This window comes from Dinoponera quadriceps, unplaced genomic scaffold (genome assembly GCF_001313825.1).
Source record: "Dinoponera quadriceps isolate SergipeBrazil2010 unplaced genomic scaffold, ASM131382v1 scaffold1915, whole genome shotgun sequence".
Lineage (NCBI taxonomy): Eukaryota > Metazoa > Arthropoda > Insecta > Hymenoptera > Formicidae > Dinoponera > Dinoponera quadriceps.
This window is the reverse complement of record NW_014555989.1, coordinates 108644-119174: the sequence shown is the minus strand read 5'-3', so window position 1 is coordinate 119174 and position 10531 is coordinate 108644. Positions and strand designations below refer to the sequence as shown.

General features: G+C 42.6%; 1 protein-coding gene across 2 annotated transcripts in view; it reads left to right on the top strand.

Annotated features, from left to right (window-relative positions):
- The first annotated feature begins 2174 nt into the window (after window positions 1-2174).
- The window catches only part of LOC106746431 (neuroligin-2-like), a 110894-nt gene continuing 102537 nt past the window's right edge, over window positions 2175-10531 (top strand). For both annotated transcript variants that reach the window (XM_014623036.1, XM_014623035.1), the window contains exon 1: window positions 2175-2251. The gene's annotated coding sequence lies outside the window, so the exon portion shown is untranslated. The remainder of the gene's footprint in view (window positions 2252-10531) is intronic.

Genomic DNA, 10531 nt, shown 5'->3' with positions numbered 1-10531 from the left:
TATTCGACGGCGGGGCTAACAAAAAGCGACGGTAATAAAACGACGAGATTATTGTTGCAGCAACCACACGCGACGACTGTGCCGCAACGCTCGCCAATTTTCTAGCGAGCGCCGTAATAACCGACCGTCCATAAAGAAACGGCAATGTTATTTCGCAGCAGTGCATCTTCGATTCGTCGCCGCGATCATCGCCCTGAAAGAATCAAAAGAGAGTTAACGCCTTAAATACCGCGCTGATCGTCTGATTATTAAAACAGTTAAAGATAGGGAAGATGTTACCACACTTTTTACATACTAATTCAAAAGAAAAATGTATTTGACGATATCACGTACATTTTTTAATGTAACTACATTCTTTAGCTTGAAAAAAATATATACTTCGGATGTGCAACCGCGATAGCGCGCGAGAATCGCGGGAGGCTTGCCGACGGCTTTGAATTCGAAACGTCTTCTTATCGCCGTGTCCCGACGCCGTTACCGTATGAAGGAATTTGTCCGTAATGTCGCACCGAGATTTCGAACGTCAAGTGTATGTGAATTCTGTACTTCGTATCGACTCCTTTCCGACAGAATATTTCCGCAAAATACATTCCACCTAACAAATTTCGCACGTGCAAACAAGTTTACCGGAACACGCTGAAATAAAAGGATGTGATCGTATTGAGATACGTGTTAAAGACGATATCGTTTACGTAACCGTAAATAACATTTAATTTTGTAAATAGCAATTAACTTTGACTTTATTTACCTCAGCTTCGGGATTTTTTTTCCTAATTTTAGTATGATAAATTTACGGACCAACTATCCTTGGTAGAAAAGAGGAAGTTCTTCTCTCTCGGTATGCGATCCATCATAGCGCGCACGACCATGAATCACGATCGTCATCGGACAATACCGGTTTGCAAATATCTGATAGGGTCCTTTCCGTGACCGCCGAAGCTCAGCTGCCTTAGCCGGGGGAAGAAGGGGTGCCGAAGGTAATGCTCACAATGCATGAGATTGTCGGAGACAACGGTGGCATCGCGGCCGCTCATCTTGGTGGCCGGACGGACTATCGATCCCGACTCCTCTCTCCTCGCGTGTTGCAACGTGCGGGCCGAGCAAGCGCGCGATGCTTCACGGCGGACCGGACACGGAGATTTCACGGATATACGGCGTCCGCGTGCTTCGTGTCGCTTAGGGAAATGTCACCGATCTTCCGGATTACGTCGTCGGATATTCCGCTCCGCTTCTCGCTATCGGCGATGGATTATTTCGCGAGACTGCTTCTTTCGTCCGTGCTTTCGATCGCTCGCGCGCTTACATCCGACAAAGGAGTATTAGCGTCGCGAAAAGATATATTTCGTTGCTTGCTTTTCTCTCTCTCTCTCTCTCTCTCTCTTCCCTTCTTCCCTGTAAGTGGAATATCGGAAAGGGATATGAAAATATTTTCATGCTTAAAGCTCTTTTATATTACTCGGAGGTATTTTTGTTCCGTGAAAGGAGAGTCGAATGAGATAGAGAGGCGCGATATTACGATGTTTCTTAATTTACAAAAGAGACAATTGGGAGGACTCGCTCGCGAGACGTAACTCCGAGGGAGAGCGGTAATGGAATATGCATCGCGAGAGAGATTACGTTACGATGGTGCGTAAAGTGAGAGTGGAAGAAGAACGAAATCCCGCGGAGGACGACCGCTTGGTCGCCTCTCGACGCCCTCCCGGCCGTTCGCTTCCCGATGTACGACATCTCATTCTCCCTCCCTTGTGAAAGGAGCCTCCTTTCTAATTTCCGTGAGGAACTGCGGCACAATGACGCGCGGAGACCTGCCGTCGCTTAACTCCTGGAGGAGGGCGCGTTTATGGCGCGTCGTAATGCCGTTGCCGTTCTCGCTCATCGAAGAGCGCCCTCGGAAGCTCCGGGCGTTGCCGTCGCCGTTGACAAAGACCTCTGTTGAGAAACCGGGGAGGAGCGGCAGGGGGAGTCTGCGGCGCGCTTATAATGGGACTCCGGAAACAATGCTGTCCGGTATCGAACCGTCTGCTTTTTTCAGGCGTCTCTTGCGACGAAGTTTGCGTCTGGCGTTTGCGTTTCGTTATATTCGGCTTATGTGTGATATCAGATTAATCATCGAGAGACACGCGTGCGACGTCATATTGCGGTCAATTGTTCTATTCCTTGTTCTCCATTTTTCAGTGTTCCCGGGCACGCTGTATCGACGATAGGGCAGCTGCTCTGTGTTCAAAGTAGCATACTCACAGTGTACCACTAGGTAAGCTTTTATTCTTATTACATAATAATATATAGATCTATAGTCAGTTTTATAAAACCAATTTCTTATTTTCCGTTTTCTCTCACATTTTTTTGGCTTCTTTCTTAAAGGGGTAGAAAAACAATTATTTTAGAAAAATTCACGTGTGTTCGGTTGACTTGCCACATTTACTTTCTTTTCTGTACAGAAGATAATTGCGTGCACTTGATTGAAGTTAAATGTTATGTGTTAAGTAGTGATATATTATCTTCGAAGAATCACAACCGAATTTACTGTGAACAAATATGTGATATAATATTACATATTGGAAACGGAAAAAATCCGCAGAAAAATAGAGAAAAATCAGATTTTCCGAATATTTAAAACTATAGATCCAATACAACATAAAATATAAATGTAATACTGAATATTCAGATTTTACCTCTTTGTAAAGCTTAATTAATGATAATTGTACACAATAAATCCAGCATAGTTAATGAGAAACTTAAGTGTGAAACATGATATCGATCTGTAGTACGCCGATACTGGTTTACGCAAATATCGATAACAATCGTTGTAGTCTCTATGAAACACATATTCCCTTCGTTATATCAACTTGGCAGCTGTTGGACGTAAAAATAGAATGCGTAACACATACAAAATAGAATATTCAATATAAAATAAAATATTTAAAGCAAAATGGAATATTTAATGTAAAACAGAAAATATTTAAAATAAAATATTAAATATAAAAAAAAAAATATATATATATATATATACTCGTAAAAACATTTTATAACGTTTCATTTATCATTGAATTGTACTATTCAAGCATAACATTTTTCATTTGAGTAGTATAAGTCAATGACAAGACGGACGGCAAGAAATCTCCAACGGAACAAGTAGTACGAACAGACGATAAGTCGGGCGGCGAAAATTGTTAATTTAAGTAATTAACGATAAGTCAGACAGCAAAACTCTCCAAACAGACAAGTAATAGTAAGTCAACGATACGTCAGATGACCGAACATTTTTTTCGTTTTGATAGAACGAATCAACAGCAGATCAAATCCCTCAAAATTTTTGAATTGCGAATATTGATTAAGGAGAGATGATAATAGACATGTGAATCTGGGTTGGAACATGAAATGGTCTAGAATAATATGAAATTATTTATTGAATTATACCAGTAATACGATATATTATAATATTATTATAATATTGAATTACATATTATAATAAAATCACAATACCAGAATATATATATTATAAAAATACAATAATGCAATATATGTATTTTTTGTAATTGCATATTATAATCACATTAAATATACAAAGTATTTATATTACACATGCTTAGTATTTATTGTGCTATTATTATAATGGTAGACAGAAGGTAGTATTATGACCCTTTAGTTATAATAGACGGCCTTTAATGACCGCTCGTCTACGCAGTCAAACGTCGCCGGCAATAAAACAATAATTACCTAAAATCAAAGACGTAGCGATGAAATACGAAGCCAATAGCAATATTCACACTTGTTTACATTCATAAATCATCACACAGAGAGTGTGGTACTGGCCAATAATCTTCGGCGGTAACATCACACACATGTTGTGTGACCAGACAATAACAGTTGTTCCGGCTGTCACACACATGTTGTGTGAGCGGCCATTAAAGTGTTAATATCCACTATTAGGTGATGAATTCTAACTTATAGGATACTAATGGGATAATTTTCTTAATAGCCTGCCGTTATGCAGTAGCACTAATATGCCAATACACAATAGCCGGCATTTGTTACAACGCATTTTTATTTTCGAATATTTCGACACGTTTTCAAGGTACATTTTAACACTTAATTACACATACATCTTCATTTATTTTAAATTTGTTTATATTATCAAACGAACATATGTATACTTAAATGTTTTGTATATATTATTTAACATTTTATTCCGCTGTACATATTTTAAATTGTACAAAATTACACATTGGCGCGATATTTCTGCTAATGTGCCCCCCTCCCAAAACAAATTTAATATTTATAATCAATACTTTAAGTTAAGTTTAAAAGTTTATTCATTCTGTAGAAACTACCCTTCTGACAGTTTATATCTACGTTCTGACGAGAATTTCTGACGAAATATTCCTTCTAAAAGTTTATTTTGAATAAATATGTAAATTTATAACGAAACACTGTTTTTCTAAATAAAACCAATTTTTTAAATTTTAGTGAGGGGGCCACACACACCACCCCTATTTCCCTTCGTCCTATTATGCGGTATCGCTTCATTTAAATAACGTCCAAAGTAATAAATATTTCATAACTTTGAATTTAGATTCGATCGAACAAGACTTCGACGAATAGAATTGTTAAATTTTCAATTTAAGATATTGATTATTAACAAGGTTATTATACAAAATGTAAAGAGGGGGGGGGCATAATATATCACCTTCTCCTCTACTGCATTATAACAATTATATTGCGTAACATTATAATATTAAGTTACATATTACAATATAATTACAATGAAGCTGTGCACGATAATGGCGCGACGCTAGCCAGCCGGGCTTAATACATCGGGTGCAATGTTCCGCGAGGAGCTCTCCTATCGCACACCCTCTTGCAGGATCACGTACGTAGGGACGCACAAGAGCATCCCGAGACTACCGGAGACGCTCGCACCGCCGAACTTTCGGTCGGGGAACGATATCAATTTGGCTAACGACGGGGGAGTTTTCGAGAACAGCCGGGGCAGGCTCGTCGGTACCGCGCCAGGATGAATACCGAGTACGCGCGTATGGATGTACTTTCCACGCGACCGACGGTTCCCGAACCGCTCCCTCTTCCTCTCGAGTGCGGTTCAAGTTCACCCGTGTACTCGCGCGCGCGCGTGTGAGCGTGCCATAACCGCGTGATTTATCGTTCTACGTGACCCGACGAGCCTGGCCCTCTCTTCCGCTTTCCTCCAATCGTTCGGCCCTGCTCTTCCTCCTCTTCGTATCCGCTCGTTCTCTCTGGGATACCGCCGAGCTTCGAAGTGTCGGCTGATTTAAAACTGACGCGTATTTTTCTTTACGACGTGGCTAGATAGGGTGGATGGATACCGGCTCGATCAAGCGAACGCCGAGGCGAAAATTTCGATTGCACCGATGAGCGTGAATGTTAAACCTTTCATTCTATCACATAGTGGGAGCTAAGGTAGCAAAATAAGTTCAATATTTTAATAATATATTTTTTAAGTCCGATGAACGTGACTAAAAATTATATTTCGCTAAAAATCCCGCGCACCCGATGTGCAGCGTTGCGAGGGAAAGAATCGGTGCCGGACAGAGAAAGACAGAAGGAGCGCACAGCGTGAATAAAAATCGCGAAGGTAAGAGGATATACGCGCGTAACGTCGCGCACGATTCTCCCTTTGCCGCTCGCATTGACAAGGAAATACAATCGCGCCGCTGAAGAGAAATACAAATAGCTGCAACGTTTCGCAGCCTTCCTTTACACACGGCGCTTCTTCCTCGACGCACGAATCATTCACTTTTACGATCCTTAACCGGGGCGCGCGAGAGCCAGCAGACGAGGTCTTTTAACAAGTTCCGCGGAAGTAGCGTGGTTATAACTCCGCTCCTGTCGGCGCGGCCGCACAATTTCCAAAGATATTTTCAAACATTTTTTCCCCACCCTTCCCTCGGTCGGGTTCGCAGCAACGACGATCGAGCCATCCACCTTCTCTCCCGTGGAGATTCCTCTCGCGTTTTACTGCTTCGCTTTTACGCCTTTCTTTTTGCGTCCGCGCTCTCCGACCTGGTCCGTCCGCTCTCTCTCCGCCTCCGGCTTACCCTTTTCACCGCGCTCGATCCAGTCGATCTGAAATCCCGAATTCGCCCGTCCGCCCGGCTGGTTTTTTTCATTTAGAATTTAATGTTTGATCTCTAGCGACTCCCGGACGACGGAGAGAAAGAGAGAGCGCGCCGAATTCGCGGAAAAAACGTCCGTCGTGCGATAAAGTCCCAGGACGTGGAAAAATACGGTATTATACGTAAGAGACACGCGGCGATGTATCGCGATAGAGGTTATTTTATTCTGGCCGAGATTCTTCTTTTTCCCGGAGTTTGTTAAATTTTAATCGTGAGGGACTGCCGTGTCCTCCTTCCAATCTCTCTCTCTCCCTCTCTCTCTCCACACACACACACACACACACACACACACACACTTTTCGACTAAATAGTGGCTAAAACGTCCAATCGCGCTGCGGAGATGAATCCCGGCCGACCGTGTGACAATTTTTAAGCTGGCCCGTTGCAACGGAGGCCGAAGGAAAAATGCGTACGGTGGCGCGCTTTGGATTCAGATTCAACTGGCGCAAAAAAAGGCGCAAGCGCGTTTGTCGGATCTCGCTGGCTTTCGACGTTGTTAATACACGTTCATTTAATATCACACTGTTCGCGATGGAAAAGCGAGATCATGACGGGGAGAAGGACGAGAGATGCTCGTCAGTTCCGTGAAATGTGTCGTTCCGCAGCGCGCGAGTGACAGCCAGCGAGTAAGCGAAAAATTATCGACAGTATTATATAACGTTTTACGCGACGTAGTAATTCACGATACCACGCGAGAACGAATTACAGAGTAATGTGACCGTCATCGATGCAGTCGCCGCGTGATGCTTCGTTCTATTTGCACATCACGATAACCGACAACGGTTTAGGACACCTTAGTTCTGCGCTAGTCGTGTTTTTTCGATGTTTGCTCGCGCGATATAAAATTACTCTGACGATAACGAGGATATCATCAAATCTCTTTCTCTTTATTATACTTTCTCTCTCTCTCTCTCTGACACACTGTTTGGCGGCTCTACTTCTGATAAAAGCGAAGCCGCTTGTTTATTCATTCGCGAAAACGTAATCCTATTAAAACTCCCGCTGTTTACACTGTCGGCTTATCGTGGAAAAAGTATTCATCATTCGCGTAATATCGCGAGAGGAACTTCTAAGAAATAAATGGCTTCGGGACTTAATGAACCCCGACCGAAGTCCCAGCAACAAAACTGCCGCTGATTACATTTCAGATTGCTCCGCTGCCGTACCCTTCGTTATGTCGCTTGATTAAATCGATAAACCGATAGACTTGTGTATTATTAAATTGTGCCGCGCACACGGCCATTTGTATTACTATCGAATTAGGACAAGTAGAATTATGCGCGCACTCCCGGTGTTCCCGGGGGGTAGGACCGACGCGTTAATCCGGAAAATCGATCACCGCCGCCGTTTACCGAATTTCACCTCTCCATCGACTTTTATAAAACCTCTCTCTCCGTCTGTCTGTGCCTCTCTGTGAAAATAATCTTGCGCGAGTCCCATGCGCGCACGAAAACAACCTTATCGTAACCCGGAAGTTCGAAGGACGATTCGTTGCACGCGAGAGCATAGGAACGAAATTAAAATAGCGAGAAAAAGCGGAGAGAGCGTTCGACTTTGAGCACCGGCGACTATACATCTTATCGCACGTTTTTCCCCGACGTGACAGATCTCGTCCTTCCTCGACGCGACGTAATCTCTTCCCGCGCGCAAAGGGAAAAAGTTTGCAGGCGGTCGGGCAAGGCGCGTGCGGTGAAAGGAACAGCAATTAGCGATCGTTCGCCGTCGATGTGGGAGTATAATTATCTACTATCGGTCCTATTTCAGCTATAGAAAGAGAGAGAGAGAGAGAGAGAGAGATATGTGTATGAAACAAGCAGAAGCAAATCCTGAAAAAAGATCTTCAAAACTCGTTGAAATTGTAACAAGTTATTTTTTTCAATGAGTAATGAGTAACGGTAATGAGTTATATTTCAAAAGTAATTTTCTGCGTTATATTCCCAATTATTGTCAGACTTTCGCAAAAAAGCGATGTATTTAATGATAAGTACCGAAATGTAGAGTGGACAGAGATCGGATCAATATAAGCTTCGGGACAGTTGTCGTTAGTTTTTTTGTTTCAAATAAGTGTGGAGGAAGCGCACGGAGGTAATTGGCACGAAAAAACAGCTCGTTTGAAATGAAAAAAATCTAACAACTATCTTAAAGTTTATATTGATCCGATTCTCCCTGTGATCCGGTCTGCTCTACGGAGAATTTGAGTGCCAAGAAGATGATCAAAATTTACCAGAGAGCATTAATAACGTATGTCGAAAAAAGTGGTTTCAAAGTAAAAACCAGGATTAGATCCTTCTAGAGGACAATGACGTCCAAAATATTGGAATCGTTTTAAAATCTTTCTTTGTGCTATATCTCATTTAGTAGGTTGTTGTATGATCAGTCGCAAAAAAGTTGAAACACTTATTTTCCGATGAATTTTACAATGCATCTCGTATCCATTAGGAAAATGTCCGGAAAATTACTAAAAAAAATAAATTCTCCTATTGGACAGGGGACACGTTCGGAAATTTATAGAAAAAAGCGCTGTAACCTTGTATTTATTACACTTTCGAATTGCTATTTTGTTAAACAAATAATTTGGACGCAACCCATTTACCATTTTGTACATCGTAACACACATTTTTTTTCTATCTTTAATTAACATAAACTGTAATGCTTTAAGCATATCTATAATCAGCACCCTTCTATCACACCGAAGTGCAGTGAATCAAACAGAGAGAAACAGTGGGAGCAAAAAAAGAGAGATATAGACAGATAGAGAGAGAGAGAGAGAGAGGGGGGAGGGAGGGGTAGAGAAAGAGAGGGAGAGAGAGAGGGGGAGAGAGAGAGAGAGAGAGAGAGAGAGAGAGAACGCGGACGATTCGAACATGATCAGATTTCGAGTGGATACGATAATAATTGGCGCACTCGCATGTAATAGGATTGGCGTGTAATGGTGGCGGGTTCCGGTCGGAGTGCGCACACACAGAAATTTGTGTAGCCCCGCTTGTACACTCCCGATAGCCGGTGTAACACTTATGCGTTCGGGCATAACGCTCACGCGACTGACGATAATCACGCGTGGGATGCGCGCACATCGACGAGCGCGATCGGAGATGAGCGATGCGATCAGCCAGACGGACGGATCGCGATTGCGCGATTCGATGAGCGAAATTCGCGCGCGTGTGACTCGACGTGCGCGAATCACCGACGCCCTTCAGGCGCGAGGAAAAAACACATACGAATTGCGAAATCCGCTCGCGAATTTAACACGTTCGCCGCCCGACGTCATACACGCGTGAGGCAATGATCTTTCTTACAAGAGATAGGTGCGACAGCGATAACACACAGGCTTGCGAAATTATATATATATATATATATATATATATATATATATANTATATATATATATATATATATATAATACAAAGGGGCACTGATCTTTAAAATGACCAAAAAATCGGTTTTGGATTTTAATGATCTCTTATAGGACAATCTTTTAACAGTGTTCTGCCGTTTACTGAATTTAAAAATATTGAAAATTACAATTTTGGCAGTTGAGAAACGAAAGAATTTTTCGATATATTTCGTAAAACAAAAATTTCAATAAATGTTATTGTTCCTGTTTTAGGGGAGTTTAATCGATAAAGAATTTATTCAGGAAGAGAATGCCGCTTGCAGCTTTTCAAAATTTTACAATAGGATTGCAAAATTGGGATTTCGATATACGCTTTTTTAATATTACATCTCTGTGCGCTGCGAGTACGCTCTCTCTCTCTCTTTCTCTCTCTCGTCCTCTGTTTTTGTCTTCGCGCAAGATTTACGGGTACGCAACGCCATTATTGATACCGAAGTACCAAAAAGCAGGAAGGAATCTCCATTCAGAAGACTTAGGCCTGAGAAAGAGAAAGAGAGAGAGAAGGAGGAAGGGGGAAGCGTCTCTCATCTAAATATTTAATTCTTCCATTTATACGACTCGCGGAAATGTTTTGCCTCTCGCCTTTTGAGCGAACCGGTACGGGACAGCGGCGCAATTGCAACGACGAATCCGCCGCTTCGTAAATTGGTCGGCGTAAAAGGAAATAGAAGGACCACCCGATGGGACGGAGGGTAACCGGAGAAAGAAGGGGAGGAAGCGGCACAAGGTTGCAGAACGTGACCGGATTGTGGCAAAGTGCTGTCGGCGTGAGCGTCAGCGGTTTTTCGATTTTTCCCCCTTTTTCCTATATATTTTTCGCTCTCTCCCTCTCAGAAGTCCCGGGTGTTTTTTTCCCCCGGCGGCCGATAATCGAGTAACGTGACTTATTAATCTCGCGAGCGCAAGTGCAAACAAAATATCGGGATCCGGCAAAAAACGTAACAAATGTGAATCACGGCGTGAAGTCTCCCCCCCCCCCCCCCCC